This window comes from Sarcophilus harrisii, chromosome 3 (genome assembly GCF_902635505.1).
Source record: "Sarcophilus harrisii chromosome 3, mSarHar1.11, whole genome shotgun sequence".
NCBI lineage: Eukaryota > Metazoa > Chordata > Mammalia > Dasyuromorphia > Dasyuridae > Sarcophilus > Sarcophilus harrisii.
In genome coordinates this window covers 270,444,944-270,461,115 of record NC_045428.1, presented here as the reverse complement: position 1 = coordinate 270,461,115, position 16,172 = coordinate 270,444,944, and the positions used below count along the sequence as shown (strand labels likewise).

The 16,172-nt window shown below is 34.5% G+C and overlaps 1 pseudogene; it reads left to right on the top strand.

Annotated features, from left to right (window-relative positions):
• The first annotated feature begins 1,762 nt into the window (after positions 1 to 1,762).
• LOC100928362 lies at positions 1,763 to 3,293 on the top strand (annotated as a pseudogene).
• The last annotated feature ends 12,879 nt before the right edge of the window (positions 3,294 to 16,172 follow it).

The window sequence follows — 16,172 nt, the reverse complement described above, 5'->3', positions numbered from 1 at the left end:
CTTACCATCCCCATCTTCTCTTACTGATAAATTTCTCTAAGGGCCTCTCTTTTGGAGAGGGGCCCAGGCTAGTCAATATTTATTTTCTTCCTGGCTCTACTTCTGACTTTTTGGACCTTGTTCACAGTATGCCCCAATATAAAGAATTTCTTTGCTCTTTCCCCACTGTCTATCACATTTTCTGGATTGTCTCCATCTATCAGTATGAAAACTCCTTGAGAGGAGGGATTGTCTTTCTTTTTTGTTTGTATTTCTATTATCAGAACTTAGCAGAGTAAGTGGTAGATAGTAAGTTCCATTATTGTACTGCTTTAAATGCTATAAGTAATTTTTGTTGAGTTAAAACCTGTTTCTATACATTGATATTGGTTCCATTCATAGGAGTTGTATAAAAATAGGTCTATTCTTTTAAAATTATTTACTTAATTCATTTATTTTTAATATTCTTTTTTTAAATTTTGAGTTCTGCATTCTTCTCCCTCCAACTCCTGTCCTATCCATTGAGAAGCCAGGCAATATAATATCAATTTTACATGTTAAGTCATCCAAAACTTATTTCCATAAAAGCCATGTTGCCAAAAAAAGCATGGAAAATAAAGTGAAAAAAAATATGCTTCGATCTGTACTCAGAGTTCATCAATTCTCTCTTTGAAGATTGGTAGTATTTTTCATCCTGAGTCCTTTAGAGTTGTATTGGGTCATTTTATTGATCAGAGTAGTTAAGTCATTCACAATTGATCACTGTTACAATACTGCTGTAACTATATACAATGTTCCCAGATTTTTCTAAAACCATCCCCTTTATAATATTTTGCAATAATATAGTATTCTATCACAATCCTATACTATAACTTATTCAGCTATTACGCAACAGACAAGCAAAGAGTGAAAAGACCATACTTTTCAGAGTATAGTATATAACCCAAGACAATATTCCAAATGTGGTCTGATCAACACAGCTTAGAGTGAACTTTACTTTGATCTGAACACCATTCTTCTATTAATGAAATCTAAAGTTAGATTATTTTTTCAGAGGTTAAGTGTTAGTGCTAGCTGTTATTTAGTTTAATCCATTTAATCACAAGATCTTTTTTTTCCACATGAATCACTTTTAATCAGACCACAACCATTCACTTATACTGAAATAATTGGTTGCTTGAAAATCTAAATTCAGAACTTTACATCTATAGCTCTGTTAAAGTTCATAACCTCTAGTAAGCAGAACCAGGAACACATTTTACACAATAACAATAAGAATATGGGAAGATAGACTTAGTTCTTCTCAGCAATGCCATGATTCAAGACAATTACAACAGACTTGTGAAAAATGCCATCCACATCCAGAGAGAGAATTATGGAGACTGAATATGGATCACAGCATAGTATTTTCACCTTTTTTGTTTGTTTGCTTTTTCTCTCTTGTGTTTTTCCTCCTTTTGATATGATTTTTCTTGCACAACATGACAAATATGGAAATATGTTTAAAATGATTGTATATGCATAACCTAGATCAGACTGTCTGCTGTCTTGGGAAGGGGTGAGATGCAAAAGGAAGAAGGAAAAAAGTGTAATATAAAATCTTACAAAATGAATATTGAAAACTATCTTTACATGTATTTGAAAAAATAAGATACTATTGAGAAAAATAAGTAAATAAAGAGTCATATCCTCCCATAAGGTTCTCCACAAGCTTCATTATATGTTATGTACTCATCAATGTAAGAATTCCTTCCTTCCTCCAAGCAGGCTCCACTGTGCAGCTGCAGTTCTCAAAGCATTTCTGCCTCCCCACTGCACCAATATGAATACTGTTGATTTCATGGTCCTGCAGCCCCTTAATTACCAAGGCAGAAGCAGAGTACAGCCAGTTGACAGGGGCACTGAGAAGGTGGATGAGCCAGCCATGGGACAAGTAATAGTTACTTTCCATTGTTCTGGGGAGAAGGAAGTAGACTTGGCACTTCAGAGGGTAAAAGCTGTTTTTAAAATATGGAGGAAAAAATCAGGCATGGAGTGTTCCTGAATCATTCTGGAAGCTGCCAGGATAATTAGAGAATGGAAAGATAAAATAGCTATTGTGGAGACCATCAACAATGACAACTCTATCGTTAAGGCTCAATTAGATATTAATACTTCTTGGCAGTGCTTAGAGTATTATGGAGCCTTGGTTGTTTCCATGGCAGGTGAGCCATGTACAGCTGCCTGGTAGATCATTTGGATATACCAGACGGGAACCTTTAGGGATATATATTGGAATTGGAGCATGGAACAACCCTTTCCAGATTGCTAGTTGGACGTCTGCCCCAGTTTGGCTTATGGTAATGTCATGATCTTCAAGCTTTTGCCCTTCATGCCTGTGTCAATGTTGCTTTTGACTGAAATTCATACTAAGGGTGGAGTGTCTCCTGGGCTTTACATTATGGTGAGATGGGGTTGCCACAGGCCAGTTTCTATGCCAGCACAATGATGAAGCCAATTTTTTTTTCTACTAGTAGTGTGCCTACTGGCAAGAAGATTATGGAGATGTCCTCTAAAGTGTCAAATCTAAAGTGTCACTCTGGAGCTTGGCAGCAAATCTCCCCTCATCATCTTCTCAGATTGTGTTATAGAGAATGCTATGAAGGGAGAAATGATGGCCAGCCTTTTCAATCAAGTTGAAGTTTGCTGTAAGGACACGAGCATTTGTACAAAGAGAAATTCTAGATAAGTTTTCACAGAGAAAGTAGTTAAACAATCCTAAAAGATAATGATTGAAAATCTCTTTCTGGAAGACACAAGAATGGGCCTCCTTCATCAACCAATAACATCTGCAATGTCTTTGGTGTCATTGAAAAGGGAAAGAACCTGGGTGCTAAAGTGGTCTCTGATGGAGACATGCATATTACAGACGATCCCAGAGTAAAGGATGTATACTACAAGGAATTTTGTGTACTAGGAAATTGAAAAGATTCACCTGTGTGCAAAAAGCTATCTTTGGTCCAGTCATGTCCATTTTGCCCTTTAACACAGAGATTTTGAACTTGCCATTGGTGTCTTCACAAGTAATATCCAGGAGGCTCACTAAGTTTGTGGCCAAACTTCAAGCTGGAGCATATTATGTTAACAACTACAACATTGGCCTGGTGGAATTGCCCTTTGGTAGCTATAAGATGTCAGCAAATGGCAGACAGAATGGCTGTTTGACAACTGAGCATTCATTATCCATAACGAAAGATGGCTGTGAACTCAAAATGGGTAATATAGAGTTTGTATTCTGATGTGCTGAAGCAAAGATCTGTGAAGACAGCACCACATGATAGAGACACGAGATGTTTACTCTTTGTCCTCTCTAGGAGAGCAGAAATGCCTAAAACTTCAAATGACTAGATCCATCAGTGACATTTGTTGCTTCTGTTTTAAAATTAGTAAGATTATTATTTTTATTAAATATCCTAGTCTCTCTGTGTTGTTGGAGGCAGATAGCTTAATAAAAAGTAGACAGTCAACTCTCCTGCTTAATACAATTTTTCATCTATAGTACTGAACATAATTTTTTAACAGTAGTCATGTTAAGGATTTCTTATTTTCAGAGCCATTATGGAAGTCTCTTTGACTTTATTCTTGAGATATCCTCTTCTGGCAAATCCTTAAAAGAAAGTTTTCGTATGTTAACATAAGAATGAAAAATTCATATTAAACTGAAGCAAATAAACCACAGTGGAATTCCATTATATGAATATCTAGGTTTTCTGAATTTAACCGTGTGTGTGTATATGTGTGTGTGTGAGAGAGAGAGACAGAGAGAGAGAGAGAGAGAGAGAGAGAGAGAGAGAGAGAGAGAGAGAAGAGAGAGAAATAACAATTTCTTACTAGTTCAGGACCTCAAAGAATCTATTCCTTGGAAGAGAGTGTGCAATGGGAGTTGTAAATTTGCTATTCTCTGTCTCAGTTCCCACATTCCTCCCTCTCAATTTGATGCTACAATAACATCTCCCCCCTGTCCAGTGTGATTCTAGAAGGTCCTCTTCACTAGATATGCAGAGTCTGTATCTTCTGCTTGGGCTGGTTAAACTAACAGGACAGATGGCCCTATTTGGCTCTCCTGACATTCCTCGTCTCTGAGGAGTTTTCTTTGTTTTCCTTTTGTAATGGTGACATAGAAAGAAGAAATCGTTATGTCATGGAGTAATCACTTTCTAATGGAATTCCACTTTGTGAAACCTGTTCAAGAATATTTTTTCACAATCTTTAACTTTCCGGTTTTTGTTTTTCTTCTATTTATATAAAAGTCTCAGTTTGGGGGCAGCTAGGTAGCAAACTGGATAGCACACCAGCACTGAAATCAAGAGGAACTGAGTTCAAATGCAGTCTCAGATATTTAACACTTGCTAGCTCTGTGATCCCAGGCAAGTCACTTAACCCCAATTCCCTCTCTCTCTGTCTCTTTCTCTCCTGTCTCTGTCACATACACACACAACAACAACAACAACAATAAAACACAAAAGTCCCAGTTCAGCTTCTGTCCTAATCAGTAATCTGACTAGTCAGCATGAAAAATAAAATTTACAAGCAAATCTAAGATCAGAAACAACAAACAAACAAACAAACAAAAACCTTCCTTTCTACCACTGAAGGTTTCACTCTGTCTGTGACTACTCATTCTGTTATTTCTCCAAAATCCACAAAAGGAGCAGAAGCAATATTTCAACCCCTAGTTAAATACTTTTGTTTTATTTTATTTTTTGTTAAAATGCACTGAAAATACCCTTATGACTTACCAACAAAAGAAACCAAATACAGAGACTCTTTGTATAACTTCTGAGTTATCTGAAGACAAAAGAACTATGAGTAACTCCAGATACACTTTGATGATTGACTGGTGGACTATGATAGCCAATGCAAGCTGGGGACCTTCACTTTCCTGAATGAGCTTGGTGTTATCTTCAATGAATTTCCTTGTTCAATATACTTCTATTGCTATGGTTAACCAAACCTTTGGTTAAACCAGTGAACAATCGACACAAGTATCTCATTTCATTACAATATTAAATAAAAAGTACCACAGAATTGGCCCAAGTAAGGCTCAGGCCAGAAAAGCAAAATATCCACCTAATAGTCTGGGAAACAGTTTTGTTTCCCATCCAGCACTGGATGCCAAAGGGGCATGGAGGCAGGGCTTATATTTTTCTAATGAGATTCTTTATATTTCTTCTCTTAATTTCTCATTTACTGATGTTAAGTGAAGTTAGCAGAACAGGAGAACACTATACACAGTATCAGCAAGGTTGTAATGAACAACTATGATAGACTTAGTTCTTCTCAACAATACATTGATCTAAGACAATTCCAATACACTTGGGAAGAAAAATGCCATCTGCATGCACAGAGAGAGATATGTGTAGACTGAATGCAGACTGAAGCAAACTATTTTCACTTTTCTGTATTTGTTTCCTTTTTCTTTCTTGTGGTTTTTCACTTTTGTTATGATTTTTCTTTTACAATATGACTAAAATAGAAATATGTTTAAAATGATTGTACATGTATAGCTATACCAGATTGCTTGCTATCTTGGGGAGAGGGGCAAGGGCAGAGAGGGGAAAAGAAAATTTGGAATTCAAAGTCTTAAAAAGATGAATGTTGAAAGTTATCTTTACATGTAGTTGGAAAATAACACACTATTGATTTTTTAAAAAAAATTCTCATTTGCCATATTACAATTTGAGTATATCCATCACTCCCCTTCCTCTTTCCATTGAAATTTGAGCATTCTTCAATTTCAATTTTTCATAAAGGATGGGTCCTGATAAGTCCTTGAAGTACCAATATAAAATACATGTAAAGGAGCCTGAAAAGAAGATGTATGTCTGCTACATTTAATAGGATAAAGATGATGGGTGTGGCTGATAGCAGTCCCTCCCCCCTCCACCAAGACTGTAAAATCCTCACCCATTGGTAAAGAATTCAAAAAAGATACTTGCATAGTACAAAGGGAAATATATCCTCTGTCTCAGATTCTGTTTGGTTGACAGAATTTATTCTATAATGTCTAGGTCTTGACTCAATTTGGGTTATTAATCTCTCTCTATTTATGCTCTCTCCTATAAATCATGTTTGAGCTGGCTAAGTAATTCTGTTTCAGAATATAAACAAAAGTACTGTGAAATTGGAGAGTGAGAGTGAAATGCATTTATCTGTCACCAATATATGCTTTGCAAAGATTATACTCAGATAAATCTTCTAGTTCTATCAGATTTTCCATTACCCCCAAATCTCTGTCTTTGTGGCTAATATGAAACACATACAAACTTTTTTTTAACAACAGTTTTATATAACAAAGATAAGTGTAATGAAAAAAAAAAAAGAACCAAAAGATCAAAGGAGAGAAGAGACACCATTTTTGAATATACACAGTTAGCACTTGGAACTTGGGGAAAATAGATGTTATATCATATACCAGATATTTTAAAGTCTGTCTTTTCTTTTACCTCCTCTGGAAGTATGGAACAATTAAATGTAGTCACTTCCTTTCCTTAACTTGAAGTCATGGAGAAGGAAATTGTTTCTGAAGGGGGACCTGAGACATCTCACCAACATGATCTTCTAAACATAGCATAGCACAAAACTTGTTAGCATCTCTTTCATGTGGGAGTAGCTAAAAGGTATAAATCAACCCCTGAACCCCTGATCAGCTTCTTTCCTTTCAGGTTCTTCCAGAAATCGCATCAAAACAATTTCACAATCTGAACTTTCCACAATATCACTAGTTGGTGGGTCCTGGGCAAATATCTCTCTCATTTCCATGCTTGATTAAGGTCACGCAAATACTGTCATCTAATTAACTTTTTCCCCTTTCATGAGAATTTTGATGCTGATTGTGGCATCCAATAGATTAGTTATGTCTACCAGCTTTGTGTCTTCTTAAAATTTGAGAAGTATCATTTTATTTCTTTATCAAATATAGCATAAAAGTTTTACCCTGGACAATGGAGAGTTTTTATACTATTTATAAAGATGCTACTCAAGTAAATGTGTACTTCACAGTGAACTTAACAGCCAGAGGGTAAAGTGAATACAATGCTAGACACTTAACAGTTGTATAACTCTGCACAAGTTACTTAACCTCTATATGCCTCAACTACTAAATTGTAAAATGGAGATAATAATATCTACAGTCCAGCATTGTTGCAATATAAAATGAGATATTTCTAAAGTATTTAGAACATTGCCTGACACATTAGGTGCTTAGTAAATGCTTTTTTTGTCCTTCATTGATGTGAATGTTACAAATAAAAGAGATATTGGATAAGTGGGGGAAGAAGCACTCAAAATACTCTGAGAAAGAATACACAAATTCATGCAGAGAGAAGAAAGAATGAACCAGATTCATTCATATAGCTGAAATTAGCACTCATTAACTGACACATATGCCTGTCCTTAAGGCACAGTTTTCTATAAAGACAAACAGGAATGGCCTAGGATTGATGATCTGACTCAGTTACTGGTTTAATTATTACCAAAAGAAATTGTTGGATTCCTCAACAGTAATGCTCTAAGTATTTTTGAACCAGAGACTTCTTTGTCCACATTTCTTGGACTCTATTAGCTGATATAAATCATCATGGCTCCCTAGAAACTTGCCTATTCAGATCTGTATTCACGGAATATTGTCTCATCTCTGTTTTCCAAGAGAACATGAATCCTTGGTAGAGGATCTATTTTCTCTACTTGTGATTGAAAAAGTGAATAACAAAAAAGAATCAGTATGAGTTGGTTATTATTTCATTTCTAAGTATCCACAAATCATTTTAAAATCACTTATTCTGAAATTTTGCAGGGAATCAATGTAAAACTCATCATTCTTTTTTTTTTACTTTTTGAAAATCATAGCCACTGAACATAAAAATATAAAGCTGCAATCCCTGTCATTGGGAACTTGAAAGCTGATGATTCACTTGAACTCTGGATTTCCAGGCTAACTCAATGCTAAACTGACTAGATAATCCTACTATGTCCAGCATCAATATGATGAATCCCTAAAGGCAGGAGTGACCAGCAGGTTGCCCTTAGAGGGTAAATCAACTTAGATTAAAAAAAAAAACAGAGCCAGTAAACTGAGTGGATGCCCATCAATTGGAGAATGGCTGAATAAATTGTCATATATGAATATTATGGAATATTATTGTTTGGTAAGAAATGACCAGCAAGATGATTTCAGAAAGGATGGAGAGACTTACATGAACTGATGCTGAGTGAATGAGCAGGACCAGAAGATCATTATATACTTCAACAACACTACTATATGATGATCAATTCTGATGGACTTGGTCCTCTTCAACAATGAGATGAACCAAATCAGTTCTAATAGAGCAGTAATGAACTGAACCAGCTACACCCGGCAAAAGAACTCTGGGAGATAACTATGAATCATTACATTGAATTCCCAATCCCTCTATTTTTGTCTGCCTGCATTTTTGATTTCCTTTACAGGCTAAAATAGTACACTATTTCAAAGTCTTATTCTTTCTGTACAGCAAAATAACTGTTAAGACATGTATATTTATATTGTATTTAATTTATACTTTAACATATTTAACATGTAGTGGTCAACCTGCCATCGGGGGTGGGGGGGGGGCAGAAGAATGGGGTGAATGAGGGGAAAAAGTGGAACAAAAGGTTTGGCAATTGTCAAGGCTGTAAAATTACCCATGCATATAACTTGTAAATAAAAAGCTATAAAAAAAAAAAACAGAGCCAATCACAGCTTCTATGGGACCTATGAGAATATTCATATTAATTCTTTGTAAGATAAAGTAAACACAAATGGGAAAACAATATATATAATGTGTATAACAAAATGGAAACAATAACAGCTGTAGAAATTGAAGATGATATAATTTAAAATGACCAATTTTGGTAAGTTATTAAAAATCCTATTGATTTTTAATAATAATCATTAGAAGAACTATTTTGTAGCAATTGAGCAATTCTGGGAACTAAATGTTAGTCATTCTTTGTGAATTAATATTCAAGTAAACATATTGAACACCTACTATATGTAAGGCAATATGATCCTATTGCAACCAAAAGACATTCCTACAGTTCCTAAACAATTCTCCTTCTAAAACTAAAAATATATTTCTCAAAATTTATTGTCCTTCAGTGAAGAAAGTCTTTCAGGACCACTGGAAGTAAAAATTCTCTAAAATGAGTTGCCTAAAGAAGTTGCCCAAACTAATTTGAACTTAACAAAATCCCACAAAATTTTGGAAAAAAAATCAATGAAACATTTTTGTGTGGCACAAAATCCAACACTTGCTTGTCAAAAAACTTGCTAACTGTTGGGAAACCAATTTAATCAATTTTATCAGGTCAAGATAAGACTTCTGAGTTAGCCTGATATAAGTGGAAACACAAATGTATAATTGCTAAAAACACAAAAACGTATCAAAATAATTTTTTCACATAATTGGAACACAACATAAAAAGGGTGGTAATTTTCATTGTTTTTGGCAATAATGATAAAGATGATGAATTTAATATTTACTAATCTCTAGGCTCTTTATAATTTAAATGATGAATTACCTAATTCACAGGAATCTTTGGCAGAATATGTGATAGAAAGGGTTAATCCTATATTTGCTTCCTACTTAAATCCTATTTTTAAATGAAAGAACAATTTTAGGAGGAATCTGGAGTATGCTTTTATAGTCCTGGGAATTTTCCCATCTCCCTTCCTCCATTCTTACCCCACTTTCAAGAATCTCCTCTTTCCCAAATTCCAGGCTGCAGTAGTGTACCAAATAAGCCTCATATAGGCAGTCACCCATAACCAATCAGATCAATCAAGTTGTTCTACTAACAGTATTTCAATTTAATTAAGTCTGAAGCAAATATTATCCTTGCAACCTGGCACTGATTTCCTCCCTTCAACCCAGGTGCCATTTCACTTTGAAGCCTGACACTGTTTTTTTTAATATGTAGACTGGAAGGCACATTTTAAACACAGAAGAAAAAAATATGCAACAAAGCCTTTATAATTGTTGATTGATCCAAAATTTGAGGTTTCTTATAAGGTTCTTTTGTGTAGAATAAAGAATTACCAAGATCTCTACTATTCCTTAAGAATGCACAATCCCATTAAATACCTCCCATATGGAATGATTATCCTGAAAACAATCATGTTAGATATTAGTAAAAATGGAAAATATTAGCCAATAAGTCATAGAGTCATCTTTACCCTTCATTTCACATGTTCCAACTTAGAATATTTTTCTTTACTTTATCATAGAAAAGGAGGGAGGGTGTTCCTTTTATTCCTAAGGTATACTGAGTCTTGAGCTATTTACATAGCACCAGGAATTAAGCATCTCTATTCACAAGGCTATAAAGAAAAGTCAATCGATTATATTCAATTGATCAATTTTACTAGGAAGATGCTAAAATTTTTAAAAGGGTCTCAGAGGTCAGAGGGACAATGTAAAGAGACTGAGAGACTGAAAAACTAATGCAAGGAAGGTAATGAAGGAGACCTAGGAGGAATATTAATTAGCAAACAGCTACACTCTTTTTAAAACTACAAACTGGGAAATACAGATATTCTTTTTTTGTGATAATGAAATCCTATGATTCTATTGGGCTTCAGCACAAAACCCTATTTTCCAGGGATTCCAACTTTCAAAAAAGTTCTAATAGCTAATCAGCTTTGTGTTCACAGCCTTTGCCCAATATTAACCCTTACTAAGCAGGCAACTCTACATCCTCTCCATCATCATCCCTGTCTCTTAGGGCAGAGTTGGATGGAGAGGTTAGAGGGGGGTAAAGGAGACAGAATAATTTCATTGACCTGAAACTGAGAATTCTAATTCAGCCTGTCATTGCAAAAATGGTTTGAGGCAATCTAGATTCACTCAAGGCTCAAATTGGAATAATGTACAGCTCTGCTTGTCATCACTGCTTACCAAGGACTTGCTGCCTCCACTGGAGTCATTGACAATTATAGCACTATCACAGCCACAGTCTTCTGGAGACAGATTCCCTGAGGCAGAGACTGTCAGTTCAGACTGGAGACAGTTTAGTCTTTCTTGTGTACTCAGGCAACATTCAGTAGATAACTGAGGACAAGTCATGAAGGAAATGCTAGTGAATTTGTACATCATCCTGACACTTCAAAGACTTGCATCATTTGGACCCTCCCAGGAATTCATAGCAAATATTGATTGCCCTGTTAAAAGAAAAGAAAGTAGCTTTCATATATATATATATATATATATATATATATATATATATATATATTAATGTGCTTATCTTCATAGTATTCCTGAGAGCTAGGTGTGACCAGTTTTCTTATGCCCATTTTACGGATGAGAAGACAGATTCAAAGTAAAAGAAGAGATAATATTCAAATATATATCATAGGCTCATAGATTGGAGCTGGAAGGAGCTTAAGTATTGATCTAGTTAAGTCTGTATTTTGTAGATGAAAATTGACATACAAAGTAGTTATAAGTGGCTTATCCTATGGATAATAGTGGACTTTATAAGTACTTACTCTGTGCCAAGCATTGCATGTTAGGGATGCAAATATAAAATCAAACAAGACACTCTCTACTCTCAAGGAGTTTACAATCTAATGAAGAAAGAGAAAACATAAAGGAGATTTGGGAAAAGGGAGGGAAGACAGAAATATTTAGGAAGCAGCAATTAGGCCTAATTCCAGGCAAGAAAAAATGAAAGTTCACTTATAGGGGAAGGAATGGACCTAGGGCTGGAGTCCAAGGTTGGAGAGTTGAGAACTAATGGAATTCTTTTCTTCTCTTTCTATATTACCTCATTTGGTGATTTCATCAGCTTTCATGGATCTAATTATCATATCTATGCTGATGATTCTTAAATCTGCCTATCCTTTAGCCTCCAATCTCTAATTGCTTTTTAGACATCTCAAACTGAATTCAACATGTCCAAAATTAAACTCATTCTTTCTCATTAAACCCCGCCCCAATCCCTCCTAACATTTTTTTCACCTTATTCTCCACTATTCACTCTCTAATCCAGTAACATTAGTCACCTGGCTGTTCCACCTAAGACCTTCCATCTTTTAACTCTAGGCATCTTTTCTCGCTGTTCTTCATGTCTGAAATGCTCTCCTTTGTCATCTCTGTCTTCCCTGATTTTCCTCATGTCGCAGCCCAGTGCCTTTTCTTTCTTATTTATTTCCTATTTATCCTATACAGTATTGCTTGTATATATTTGTATTCTTGTCTACCTCTATTATTGTGAGCTTCCTGAAGACAATAATCTTTTGCTTCTTTTTAGGTCCCCAGCACTCAAGTACAATACTTGGCAAATAGTGGATGCTGATAAATGTTTACTATTTAACTGAGGTAAGGATAATAGCTGATTATTGGCAGCATGGTGAAGAATAAGGTCCCAAGCAGAGATTTCACTGTACAGGTAGCAAGTGGAGGAACAAAGATTTTAGCTGAAGTGACTTGACTGGAAATCTGGAATTTTTCATCTACACCACACTACTTTCTGATTCTAAATTCAATGTTCTTCCCTCTCCCTCGCCATAGTCATATCTAACTGTAAAAGGACAAGATGTTTCCACTCCCTGCTCTCTTTTACCCCACTACCTTGAAAAGCAAAAAAGGAAGTAGAAACAATCAGTGAAATGAATGAAATCACAGGTTGCCACAAAGTAACAATTATGATAATAATAGCAATATAAATAATAATAATTAGCATCTAGAAAGTGCTTTATAACTTGAAAAGTGCTTTACAGGTATTATTTTTTTTATTCTCACAGTAATCTTAGGAGATATGTTACAGTTATACCCATCTTACAGATAACAAAATTAAAGTAGCCAAAGGTTAAATAACCGATCCAGCCCAGGTGCTAGAAAGCATCTACTAGCAAGTTCATCTTGACACTAGGTCCAATTTTATCTACTGTGCTATCTAGCTGCTTCAGATTGCTTAATAATCCCAGTGTTCATGTTTATTTTATTTTTGCTGATAGTTCCATAAATATATAGGGTTTTCTCACACTAGATTATGTTGCTAAAAACTGGTCTAGTGTTTATTCTCAATATTGGGGAAAAACAGGAGTGGATGTGGCTGAAGAGAGAGTAGACCCCCACTAACAAGTTCTCTGTAATTCTGAAGGAACTGAAAAAGATGTCATAGGAAGTTTAAATGTCCTTAATCTATCAAAAATAAGTAGATACAGAGAGAGACAGAGAGAGAGAGAGAGAGACAGAGAGACAGAGAGAGAGAGAGAGATCTATATACTCTCAATATATCTATAATATAAAATTATATATATATATATAATATTTATTTAACTATTTATATATGTAAATATAAAATATTTATTTCTATCTCTATATGGATTTTATAGCACAGAGATAGAGCTGTTGTTGAATCAACTCAGTCATTTAATGTTCTATTACCTTATTTGGGATTTTTTTTTTGGCAAAGATACTGGAATAATTTGCCATTTCCTTCTTCAGCTCATTTTATGGATGAAAAAACTGAAGCAAAGACGGTTACATGACTTACCTAGGGTTACACAACAAGTAAGTATCTGAAACTGAATTTGAACTCAGGAAGATTACTTTATGCCAAGTACTCTATTCATTGTGCTACCTAGATGTCCACATAGAACTAGAAAAATAAAGAGATATCTATCTTTATCTACACTCAAATAGATCTAAATAGATAGATGGGGAAGATAGATGCCCATATGTGTATATATATATATATATATATATATATATATATATATATACATACTTATTTATATATGCACACATAGAAAGAGATAGAGAGACAAATACAGATAGAAACTCACAATGTAATGGGGCAGAAAATGAGTATACCAATAACTCTGACATAGGAATGAGATAAATGCAAATAGGTCTGTGCAAAATCTTACTACCTGTATGAAAGTTGGTGAGTCATTCCTCAGTTTCCTAAACTGTAAAATGAATAGGTTGGACTATATGGCCTTTGAGTTCTCTTTTTACTCTAGAGGAGTTATTAACTCAAAATTCATGATGTTTGAAAAAATATTTTGATAACAATACTAATATAATTGGTTTTCTTTCTAATTTTACATATTTTGTTGTTCTGAGAGGAGATACATAGATTTCACTAGATTGCCAAAGCAATCCATGACCCATAAAAAAAGGTAAGAACCCTTGCCGTAGAGCTACAAATGCTATGAAATTAAGTACCATGAGAAATTTTATAATGGAGAAAAATATTTGCTCATGATTAAAAAGGATTAAGCCTTGGATTTAGGAATATCTTCAAAAAAAGTAATACCTGGAGTACTTCCCCATTTCTAATTCAGTGGCCTTCTCACTCTGGCAATGCTTCCACTAACTCTATGGCTCTCTCTCCTTTTCTGATTAGAGAGTTACTCCCAAGAATTTTTATTTGAAGAAATACCCATTCCAGCCACATAGACATATTCACTTCTAAACTGGTTCAGCTTCTCAACTTTTCAGACCATGCTTTTCATCTCTCATTTATAAGTATTGTCTTTCTCTATTAGAATGTATGTAATATGGCACCTGACATAAAATACTTGATAATGCTCTATATAGCTATTATCTATCTCTATCTATGTATCTATCTATCTGTCTTTCTATCAATCTATTTAGGATGAAATCAATTCTCAATGCTATTTCACCATATTATTTCACCAAATCAAAGTTATGACTTTGCAGAACTTTGTTGTCTTCAGGCAAAAATAATTACTCTTTAGATTATAGATACTATATTTTGCTTAACTAGGACTGTCCTTTTCTTGTTATAATCACTATACAATGTGAAGCCAAATTTGAACTCAGGAAGATGAGTCTTGACTCTGGGCCCAACTGTTGTGGCTTTCAGAGTATCATGAATTATGTAGGATTCAAGCTCAATGCAATAGGCAAACAGGAACTATTGGACAAATCACTTTTGACCAACTAGCTAGTGAAGGTCAGTATGCAGAGAATTCAGAACAGATTTATTATCCCATAACAGTGTATGAGCAAATTTCTAAGGCTACAATAAAAGCTTGGAATTCTCTCCCTGTACAGAAAGATGGAAGTAAAGCTTTCACAAAAATAGACCAAGGTCCCAATGAACCTTTTACAGATTTTGTGGGAATCTAGTAACATCTAAACACCTAACACTAGCCACTTCGTCATCTACCTGTCTGAAAATATAACTACAATTACAAACAAGTACCAACCCTCATCAGTAGGGAAAAGTGCTCACCTGGGTCCTCCTTATCATTGAATTTACAGGTTCAGTCATTATATATTTGAATTTTTAAAGTAAGAATGCAATATTACCCATATATTTAGATTGTAAACTCCCTGAGGGTAGGAACAGCTATAGTATTCATCTTTGTGTCCTTAGAAATTCATAGTACTTTTCAGGTAGCAGATATTTAATGTTTTATTTAATAATTGAATTGAATAACGTATCTAAGAAATATATATTATTAGGTGTTATCTGTATATAATAGACTTCAATTCCAAGGAAATCATAGTACTTTAGTAATTATCAATGTTTTGTCTTCAACTTTAGCAGAGTTGCTCAAGAAAAGAAGAACAAACCTATTTTCAATAATGTACCCAGCTGAAGTAGGTTTAACATATAGTTCTTCACACATGGAGATGATCACAGGGGATAATTCTTAAGAATCCATTAGTGGTCTAAAGTGGCTATCTTTTTTGCTCAGTGCTGAAACTGTCAAAATATGAAAAATTCTGCCACTTGCTTCAGTTTCATAAATATAGCTTGGAGACTTTTTAAACAGCTCTTTAGCTTCAGCAACATGGGGAAAAAAAGATAAGCACTAACTACCTACTTAATCAAGGCAGTAGCTCAGACTTCTAATTCAGAAGCAAGATTAAATTCAAATTTAAAACATGCCATAAAAACTATGTATTTGGTAATAAGTTTAAAACATATTTCTTTTATTAGATCTTCTAAATTAGCCTCCAAAGGAATACAGAAATACTTAAATATTGTTTTGATGGAATTAAAAAAAACAAATTTGCTTTTAAATTACTTTTTAAATATATGAAAAATTATTTGTGACAAAGGAAAAGAAATGTGGCGGAGTCTGACATTCTCACAAAATTTTCAGAGAATATATATTTCAAAGAGTTCAGATGAAGGATCCCATG